Consider the following 10,892-nt stretch of genomic DNA (forward strand, 5'->3'; position numbering starts at 1 on the left):
TGAGCAGGGCCCCAGCACTTTGTGCATCATTCCAGACATGGGAATTAGGACTGTGAAGGATGCTGCAGCCTCGGGAGCTGGCAGGATCTCCGGTGGCATCACCACCGTGGAGAAATCCTGGCCAACACACCTCGCAGGTGTGCAGCACCGTGCTGGAGCCAGCTACAGCCCTCCAGCTTTTCTTCTCCCTCCATCCCTCCCGGGCAGGGCGTCCTGCTGGCCAGGCAGCCCTGGGACAGCCAGGAAGGCCAGGAGAGCGGGCAGGGTGGCACGGTGCCAGGCAGGATGCTGGCAGGAGCAGCCAGAGGTGCTAAGCTGGTAACACTATCCCGCGGCCGAAACCCGATAATGGACAGAGGGAGATTTGCAACACGTGGGATTAACGAGGTCAGCTCAAGATTTTCTCAGGGTGAAAATCAAAGGGGAAAATATTTGCCTTGTGTGACTCAGTGAGTTCCTGAGAAGCCACCTGAGTTCCTGAGCTCACCCCGGTGGAGAGCCCGGCCTGTGGCCACTGCTGAGGAGCCAAACTGAGCCCTCCTGCTCTCCTGCCCACAGTTTAATAACCAGAGACTTCCCAGCAGCTCTGCGGTCCCTACAGGCTTTCATTCATCCACTGAAGCGACAAAAATCAGTAAAATCCCACCCCGATGCTGGTCACCAAACAGGGACCGTGCCAAGCCCCTTGCAGAAGATCTTCCCTCAGTATTTGAGGAATTAGCACCCCACACTCACCCTAAATCCCCGACTCCCAGTTTGCTTCATTGTTCTGAGGTTCAATGACCCCTGAGAGCTCTTCACCAGCCCTCATCCCACCTGCTCTGACAGCCCAGCCTGTGCTCTGTGCTGCCTGGTGGAACCTGCCCTGCTGAGCCCCGGCTGGTTCCAGGGCTGCAGCGGGGTTGGAGAGGATGGATTTGCATCACAAATCCCCCTGCAGGGCTGGCAGAGAGCGGCTCCTCCACTGCTCCTTCCCGAGACACATCCATGTTTAGAGCAAAAAAAGCATTGAGCTGGATCGAGGAATATCTTGGAAAATGATTTCCAGCAAAAAAAGCACCAAGCTGGATCAAGGAATATTCCCATTTTTTCCCAGGATATTCCCATTTTTGTTGTCTTATATCTTTAGTACTTAAGACAGCAAAACAACACGAAGCTCAGGTCTACTTTAATTTCTCTCCCACCTCTGAGTTTGTGCAGGAATTTTAAGCCCAAGGACACATTCCCACACTGATTTCCAAGAGTGCACCAGGACTCTTGGACCACAGGCAGCAGTGCCCAAGAACCACAGAATCGATAATTTAGGTTGTAAAAGCCCGCTGAGATCATCAAGCCAGCCATGAAATGATGTCCCTGAATGTCCACCTACCCCAGGCTGTGGCACCTGGAGCTGGGTGGGATTAACTTCTTTTACTGAAATGTGAGAATTTAAATAAAGGCACTGGAAAATACCTTAAAAAGCTGCAAAAAGAACCAGAAACCACCAAGTTTTCCTGTTTGGAAGGAGAAGCCCCATTAACCTGGAGCTGGGACTGAGGGTAACGCAGTGGCTTCAGCCACTTCAAAGCCGACCTGATAAACGCCAGAGGTTCAAAGTTCCAGGTAAACTTTCAAAGGCGTCAGACGTGAAAAACAAAGCCAGGGCATCACGCAAAGCCTTATCTCTGCCCCGTGGTGCCACCGGGCCGCAGGGCAGTAAACACCTCCGGAGGTGTCAGCACGGCCCCTGGGCCACCGGGGCCACTCCTGGTCGCTGTGACCCGGCAGTGACGGGCTCGGGGTGGTGGCCCGGCCTGTGGCACGCTGCGATTTCTTTCCAAGAGGGCTCCTGGTGCTGTGAATTACCTGAATGACCGTTGTCCCTCTCCTCAATCGCCCCCACAGTGTGATGGGTTAGGTGTGCTGGGGTTGGTGTGACTGTCCCCCCAGGGTGTGACTGTCCCCAAAAGGGACACACAATCAGCCCACGTTTGAAGCACAGCTGTCCCCTCGCCCTCTGCCTCACTGCCCACCCAGCCACGGCAAATGTTGGTGCTTCTCCTTCACCCCCAGCCCACGGGAAGTGCTGTCCCCATGTCCCACCCCAGAGGACACCCACGTGTGGGGCTGTGTGGGGCCACAGGGCTGTGCCTGGCCCCGGGGCTGGGGACAGCGGGGTCTGGGGACATGGCAGGGCTGAGAGCCAGCACGTAGGGAGGATTAGGGACAGTGGCCAGTCCGGCAGCCAGCTCTGGGACATGCTGAAGTCAGCAGCCAGCCCGAGCCTCAGGCAGCCTCCCCGCAGCTGGGGCCAGCAGCAGGATCAGGATCAGGGTCAGGATCAGGATCAGGATCAGGATCAGGATCAGGGTCAGGATCAGAATCAGGATCAGGATCAGGATCACGGTCAGGATCAGGATCAGGGTCAGGGTCAGGATCAGGATCAGGATCAGGGTCAGGGTCAGGATCAGGATCAGGATCAGGGTCAGGATCAGAATCAGGATCAGGATCAGGATCACGGTCAGGATCAGGATCAGGGTCAGGGTCAGGATCAGGATCAGGATCAGGGTCAGGGTCAGGATCAGGATCAGGATCTGGGATGTGGGGTGGGCAGGGTGGCCCTGCCAGCCTGGCACGGGGGCTGCCCCACTGTCCCCCCCACTCCCTGCAATCCTCTGGGTTTTACAAAGCCCCACAGAGGTGCTGAGAGCTGTGGAGAGGATCCCACCGTGGGACAGAGCCCGGAGCAGGAACAGCTCCAGAAGCAGCCGGAGAATCCCGCGCGGGACTGGTTTGATCAGGACGGGACGGTGCCCGTGCCGTGCCAAGGGCCGGGCAGCAGCTCCGCGGTGGCCGGGGCAGCACCGAGCCGCAGCAGGGCTCACACGGGAGGGGTGTGGGCCCCGGCACAGGGCTGGACACCACCTTCCCATGGGAATTCCAGCCTGAGTTGGACCTGGGGAGCAGCGGCAGCCCCAGCCTCCTGCTGGTGGGTCCCTGCTGCCTGAGGAGGAGCTCGCTATCCCAGATTCCCCAGATTTAGGTTTGAGGCAGGCTGGACTCTGTCCTGGGTGAATAAGCAGCTCCTCAGAGTGTGGACAGACACGAGCAATGGTGATCTGCAGCTCCACTCGTGCTGAGCACAGGGGAAATGTGGATTTGGCTCCTCTCACCGCCCTGGCTGAGCTCGCTCAGGTCTGCATGAGGCCATCAGTGATAAACAACCCAGAGAACAGAAAATTGCAGTTTTTCCAAAGTTGCTGAATGGAGTTTCAAGATTAAATACTTCAAATTATGCTAGAAAGTTTATTCTGATCCATTTTGGTATCACCAGCATCCCTGGGGATGGGGCTGCACCAGACCAGAAGCCAGGGCACGAGCAGAGCCTCCCTGAGGCCCCGGGTGAGGCTCAGGGCAGTGAATCCCTCTCCCACCATGGTTCCACCTGGACACTGCATCCCTCCGGCCCCAAATGCTTTATTTCTCTTTAATGCCCTTTAACCAGCCACTCTTCCAGGGCAGGCTGGCACCTCAGCTGGCCCCTGGCCTCCCGGCTGCAGCACCAACACTCCTAAAACTCCTCGAAAAGGCAAAGCAGGCAGCGCTTTCATCTAAAATCTGCCTGCTGATCTCTCTGGCCGGGGGCGACAGGGCCTCCTCCTGCTCCAGCTCCTCACGTCCAAAACCTGAGCTCCTCTGCAGGCATTGACCTCAGAGCCCTGAACAATTTCAGGTTTATTTCAGGGCTTATCTCCCTCCCATCGAAGCGTTTGGGCCTTAATGAGTTGCCCAAGGGCACACAGCAGCAGTGATGGGAGCACAATCACTTTCCCAGAGGAAAGCCACGCGTTCTCCTCCACACACCTTCCCACTTCTTTTTTTTTAGGGAAAATTCCTTTTTTTTTTTTTTTTTTTTTTTTTTTTTCAGATTGGGAAACCTCCCTTCGCAGGAATTCAATGGTTTAAGTGAAAAAGCCTCGTTTGGGTTGACTCTGCTGGGTCAGAGTGGGCAGGAAGCCTTGAGGGGTGGGGGAGGCAGTGCCTGGAGGCAGCCCCCAGCCCGAATTCCAGGAGAATGGGATGCTCCACTGGCACCCCTTGGCCTGGGGGCCCCCAACGCTTCGGGGCTGCTCCCAGGGGAGGAATTTTTTGATGCTGGGGCTGCTCGTGTCCCTAGGCCTCGGGCAGACCTTGCTGAGCACATTTGGAGCTCCCCAGCAGAAGGCAGATATCTTACACCTATTTTACAAATAAGATAAGAGCCCTTGCTCAAGGTGACCTGAGGGTTGTCCAGAGAGCACGGGCCAGTCCCAGGTGAGGACACAGTGCCCAGTGCCAGGTGCTCTCTGCGGGCTGGGCAGGGTCTTTTGGGGGTGATGATTCCTCTGGAGATCCTTGTGGTGCTCCAGACAGAAATTTGGGTCGGTGGGGTTGGCTCTGACCACCCAAACGTGCTCTGCTCCCCAAGCCAGGGTGTCTTACCGCACAGATCCTTCATTTTGGGGATGTGCCCGTGCCAGCCCTGCTGCTGCAGCCCCGGGAGGAGCTCCCCTGTGGAGAACAGGCTGTGACAGGGCTGACCCCACAGGTGACACGGTCCCAGCAGGGGGGTGGCCCTTCCCTTGCCTCTGGAGATGTCCCCACAGGGCTAGGGCAGGCTGGAAAGGCCCCGAGCAGCTGTGACCCAGCAATTCCCACGGAGACAAACCCCAAAACCCCAGAGGCTCTCCCAGCCCCGAGAGCCGAAGGGCCCCAAACTCTCCCGCGCCGCCGAGCCACGGGGGCAGCTCCAACCTCCCGAAGCCTTCCTGCATTCCAGCCTTCATTTTGGTGCTGTAAATAATCCTGCTGCCTCCTCTGGGACATGGTGTTCCTCATTCCTGCCCGGATCAGGCCGCTGTCCCCTGTGCCAGGTGGTGACACCGGGTGGGGGTGGCAGCGGTTCCCTTTCAGGTGGCAGCTGTGGCTCCAGCCCTGGCACCACGGAGCCAACGGCCAGGCCAGCTCTGCCAGCGGGATGGTGGCATCCAGCCCGGGCCCCGCATTCCTGGGCGAGCAGGAAATGGTGATAACCAGCCCTGGGAATGCCAGAGCTCTGTGCAGTGCCCACCCCTGCCCACCCTCCCAGCAGCTCAGAGCATCCTGCAGCTCTGGGCACGTCCCCCGCCTGCTCCAGGAATGGCCACCTCATTCCTGTAGGAATTTGGCAGCCCAGATCTCTGCTTTCCCACCTGGCTGAGGGATTTGAAACGCTCCTGAAGGGACAGGCAGACAGACAGGGAAGCAGGACACCCCACCTGTGTAGGTGTCACAGCCTGAGCAGCACATCAGCCATGAGGAACAAGCTCCCAGCACCTCTCAACGTGTTCAGCACCTCCCAGATCCTCATGGAAGCCCCAGATTCCCTCCTCAGAGGCTGCCCCGCTCCACCTGCAGCATCTCCATCCCAAACCCCACGTCCTTCCCGCACCTGTGCCTGCACAAGCCCTGTTTCCTCAGCAAAACCACCCAAAAACGAGGAGCAGCTCTGGCTGCAGGGGTGGGGATGGGGATGGGAGGGAAGGATGGAGAAAGGAAGGCTCCCTACAGGTCCCATCATCTCCCAGGAACCAGCTCCCACTGCCCCAGGGCACGGCTGCCTGTCCCTGCTGCCCCCAGCCTCGGCCTCCCACTGAATTATTACCACTGAATTATTACCACTGAATTATTGCCCCGTTAAGTTCAACATATCTGCTAAAATTAATCATCTGCAAACGGATCCACACATTCCAGCACGTGGAATGCTGCTATCGGCCCAGGAGATAACCAGCTCAGCACTCTGTGCACCCCAGGCTGACGTGGGGAGTCCCTGGGGTGTCTTTCCATGTCCCAGTGCTCCCCAGCTTCCCTGTGCTTCCCAGACACTCCTCCATGCCGTGCACACCATCCTGGATGCTCTGTTGGTGGCCACATCCTCGGGCCACACGTGGGGAGTTTGGCCAGAGCAGAAAGAGGCAGAATGGGTTGTATTTATAATTACTGAAAATGGAATTTGACCAGGACAGCGCCTCCCACACCAGAAATGCCCCAGGACCATCGGTGGCTGCACAGGGCTGGGTTCTTTGCAGGGCAAGACTTCGTTTTATCCTGATCACACCCAGCAGGACTTTGGAATAGCAGTTCCTGTCACAGGCAGCAGGAAACGAGAGGGAATCCATCTGTGCAGGAGGGACACCAGGGCTGCGAAGGGACAGGGAGAGCCTGAAAGCCTGGTGTCATTCCCTGTGGAAAAACCACCTTGCACGTGGTTGAGAACTTCACTGGGTCTTGTGAGTGCTGGGGGGACAAAAATCCATCCAGCTGGACTCCAGCCCGGCCAGCATCCCAGTCCAAGCCCCAGCAAGTGCAGCACTGAGCCACTTTGGGGTGGTTTTGTGTCCCAGAGTGCCCAGACAGCACTTTCCTGCCCGTGCCAGGGGTCAGTGGCATTCCATGGTCCTGGCATGGATCTTTCTGGGCCCTCCCTGTGCCTGATGCACAGAGCAGCTCCAAGAATGAGCAGCACCAGCTGCTCCTCTTTCCCTCACGCTGGGAGCCAGCTTTGGAATGTTACCTTTTGTCTTTCTCCAGTGGAGCTTCGCTAAGAAAAATGCCCTTTACTGTTGGCAAAAGTCCCTTTTGGCATGAACGCTCCAGCTAATTAACCCTGCACATTAGCCCTGGAAGTTAATTAGCATCATCCAGGATGCTGTTCCCCCTCTTTCCCTGGTGAAGGATCCCTGTGGATGCTGGAGCTCTGTGTTCCTGGGATTTGCTCTGTGGCAGGAACACTCGTGGGCTGCTGCCTCTGCCGTGCCACGCGTTCCTGTCCCACAGGGCTCCGCTCATATCAGGCTGTCCTGTAAAAAACCCCACTCGATATGAGTTATTAATGATATTTACAGGATAACTGCTCGGCAATGATTACCTCTGTCGGTCAGATGGCAATGAATCAGCCCCCTTCCCTCGGGCACCCTCGGCAGGGTGTTCCTCTGGCGTGCTCCAGACACGATGATTGATTTCCATACGATGAGGTTTCTTGGCAGGAGCTGCCGATGCCTCGAGCGTGCACGAGGTACCAGGAATTTTTACTCTGGGAGCGAGCACAGCCCACACCGCTGCCTTCCCCCTCTGCTCACCCCAGCCGTGCGTTCCCTGCCCCTCTGTCCCTCTCCCCGCTCCCTTCTCCCATCGTTATCCAGCGCTCGGAGGGGGCAGCACATCCCGGTGACACCCGGAGGAGGGAGGGCAGCAGAGCCCCCCCTGTGAACACCCCGAGCCAAGCTGCCCTTGGGGACAACGGGAACACGAGGGATCAATTCCTCCACAACAAATCACCCCCTGCAGCTCCCTTCTGGTGGCCAATTCCTTTGGGGACATGTCCCTGTCCCATTCCTCGTCCCGTTCCGTGCTGATGTCCCTGTCCATCTCATCACCTGCAGTGTCCTGGCCGCTACCTGGCTCCTGCACTCTCAAATCCCTCTGGGAGGGGAGGAGAGGAGTCCAGGAGCCTGGAGAAGAAAGAGAGAAGATCAGGATCCTGGAGAAGAGAGGAGTCTGGGAGCTTGGAGAAAAGAGGAGTCCATGGATCCTGGAGAGGAGATCAGGATCCTGGAGAAGAGAGATCAGGATCCTGGAGAAGAGAGGAGTCCATGGATCCTGGAGAGGAGAGGAGATCAGGATCCTGAAGAAGAGAGGAGATCGGGATCCCGGAGAAGAGAGATCAGGATCCTGAAGAAGAGAGGAGATCGGGATCCTGGAGAAGAGAGATGAGGATCCTGGAGAAGAGAAGAGTCCAGGAGCCTGGACATGAGAGGAGATCAGGATCCTGGAGAAGAGCATCAGGATCCTGGCCCCAGCTCAGCACAGCGGTGCTGCCATGCGTTGGACACGATGGCAGCACGTGATGAGCCGTGTCCCTTACTCTCAGCTGCCTGCTCCTCTGTCCCAGGAGCTTTCCCAGTTTCAAAAGCTGCCTCTCCCAAAACCCTGGCAGCTCCCACGCCAGGAGATCGAGCAGCACCTCAGGGGTGGCTCCCGAGCTGCAGCTCCCGGCCGGCCCCTCCCCGCTCATCGCTGTCCCCCGCCGGGGGCGTCAGAAGAACCTGTCAAACCCTGTGCGGAGGAGCGCGTGGCCAGGTGTGGCTCCTGCCGGGGACCGTGCCTGCCAGGCTGATGACAGATAGCGCAGCCCGAGCGTCCCGCGCATCCCCGCGAGCTCCCACCGGGGACAGAGCCCGAGCCTCAGTCCTGGGCAGACAGCGGGGCTTCCCCTCTCTTCCCCGCTCCTCTCATCCCTTTGAACGTGGAAATGAGAGAGACTCCGCTCTCCGCTGCCAATCCCTTCTCCCGGGCCGGCGCGGCGGGGTCGGGCGCTGGCACAAAGCGCCCCATTGTCCATCCCGGGGGCGGAGAGTCGGCCCGAGCTCAAAGGCCGGGCAGACGCTGCCCACCGCGGCCAACAAAAGCATCCCCTGCTGCCCCCGGCCCGTGGCAGCCGAGGGAGGGGGCCGGGGTGACGTGAATATGGGCTATTGTCACCCAGAGCATGGAGGGACCCGCAGAGGGGATCAAACGGCCCAGGCCGGAGCGGGGAGGGGTGGGGTGAGGGGGGACATCCAAAAAAGCGCTTCTCCCTCTTCAGATCTCCCCTTATCTCCCCTGGCTATCTCCTGGGCTTAGCCCGGGTGTACCTGCTCGCAATTACCTCCTCAAGCCAATCAGGCGCCGAGCACAGCCCTCGGTCCCCTTGACTGGGGTGATTTATAAATGACTCACTGGCTCGTTTGAGCGCAGACCTCTGCACACCTCCTCGGCAGCACCTCTCCTGCCACATCTGCACCCCCACACCATCGGCCGCTCTCCCGAGCAGGTAACTCCAACAATCGGGCTCTTTGTCTGGGTGGGCGTGGGGGATTTACACTCCGCTTGCACAGCCACTGGGTGTGAGGCGCACTATTTGGAGAACTGGTACTTCTTTTTTTTTCTCTTTTTATTTTTTTTTCCCCCTTCCTTTTCCTCCCTTCTCTTTTCCTCCCTTCTTTCGCCAAGAGGATTTACGGCGGCAGATTTACTCAGGAATTAGCAACACCAACGATCCAGCAGCTTGATTTATTATGAAGAGAGAGGCTGGAAGAGCCAAATATGTGAATTAATTATTGCTAGAATAAATCCTGCCATCTTATCCTGCCCGGTTCCTGCTGAGATGTGTGGAGGGATTTACCTGATTTAGGACAAGCAACACTGATGAGAAACACTCAAGTTTCTGGACCCTTGTTATGACCAGAACTTTCTGTGCGTGGGACTGTGAGAAGTGGTCCCTGCCTGAGGATGTTGCAGCCCAAACTGGGTGTTGCACATCCCGGGATAGAGGGGAGGGATGTGGAGCCCAGAGCCTGCAGGCAGTGGTTGGGAAGCACTGGATCTGCACAGGAATCCAGCCCAGGAAAGGGGATTTGGCTGTGCAGGGCATCCTGTGCTCACAGTCAGGTTAGGAGGGAATTTTAAAGCTGGGAATGAGGAGTGCTCCCAGACTGAGACCTGTCACACCGGGGGCAGGGTCTCCAGCTCCTCCCAGTGCCCTTTCAAGGGATGCTTAGATCCAGTTTGGGCAGGCTCCTTCATATATAAGCAAGAGGAAATATCCCCTCTGTCTTGCTCCGTGGTGGAAAACTGCAGTTTCTGCACCTGGGATGCTTTCTGCTCTGCCCTGATAAAATTTGTCCACGCCTTATTTGTAAGCAGGCTGAAACCTGGAGCTGGGGACCTGTCCTCTTTCCCTCAGAGATAAGTCCCTGCAGTGACATTTGTCCCGGTCACGCCGTGTTTCTGCCCCGGGTCAGAGATTCCCAGCACAGAAATGCTGTCCCATCCTCCACCTCTGGGACAGGATGGACGGGGTGACCCCAGAGGTGTTTTTCCTTCTCCCAGAGTGGATCCACAGGGGAGGGAGCATGTGGAGGGGTGAGCTCTCAGCAGACATCCCAGATCAGTGCTGGCAGGAGCTGCAGGAACGCTGCAAACTTTGCAATTCCTTTGGATTTGTGTTGCACAGCTGCTCTTCAAAGGTCTGTGTCAGAGACAGGTGAAGAACAGAGACTGTGGCACTGAGGGACAACAAAGTCTCACTTCTCCTTCCTTTAAATGCCCTTTCCAGATCACTCCTGCCCATCCCAGCTGCCTTTTCCACGGGAAGGGGATGGAGACAGCACTTCCAGGGACTGGGCTGAGATGCTCTTGGGGTCAGGCACTGCTCTGCCACACTCAGCCAGGTGACAGCCCGGGGGGACAGCAGGGCCGGGAAGCTTTTGGGGTGTCCATACTGACATAGATACTTTGGGATGGACATCCCAAAGCAGCACCCCGGGTCATGTGCCCGACGCCTCACCCCAGCCCAGCCCTTCCTCGCAGAGCTACGGCGCTGATGCAGCTCCAACAGCAGCCAAGAGTTGGGGTGGGGTTGGGAAAAACTGGGTAAATCAAACAAATCCCAGGGAAAGGAGGTCCAACCTGGGCTTTGCTCCTTGCTGTCAGCGCAGGGCAGATCCCCCGTGCCCACAGCGTTTGCTCCCTCACAGCAAAGCGCAGGAGCCGAGCTGCTGAGTAGAAACATTTCACTTAATAAACACCCTGTGAGCCAAACATTTTGGCTTCACCCTCAGGGGCTGGCAGATGCCTGCAGATTTTATTATTCTGGTTACCAGGCACAGAGCTAGTTTGGTTAGAAACTCGTGTGAAGTGGTACATCAAACATTGGCACCGGCCCAGCAGCGGCAGCACAAGAGCTCTGCCCGCTGCCTGTGCTGGGCTGGGTCACCCACAACGAGGAAAGGACCATCTGCCTCATGGAAATCACCCACTGAACACTCCAAATATTGCATCTGAACAGGAAGAAA

Source organism: Vidua chalybeata, chromosome 24 (assembly GCF_026979565.1).
Source record: "Vidua chalybeata isolate OUT-0048 chromosome 24, bVidCha1 merged haplotype, whole genome shotgun sequence".
In the NCBI taxonomy this organism is placed as follows: domain Eukaryota; kingdom Metazoa; phylum Chordata; class Aves; order Passeriformes; family Viduidae; genus Vidua; species Vidua chalybeata.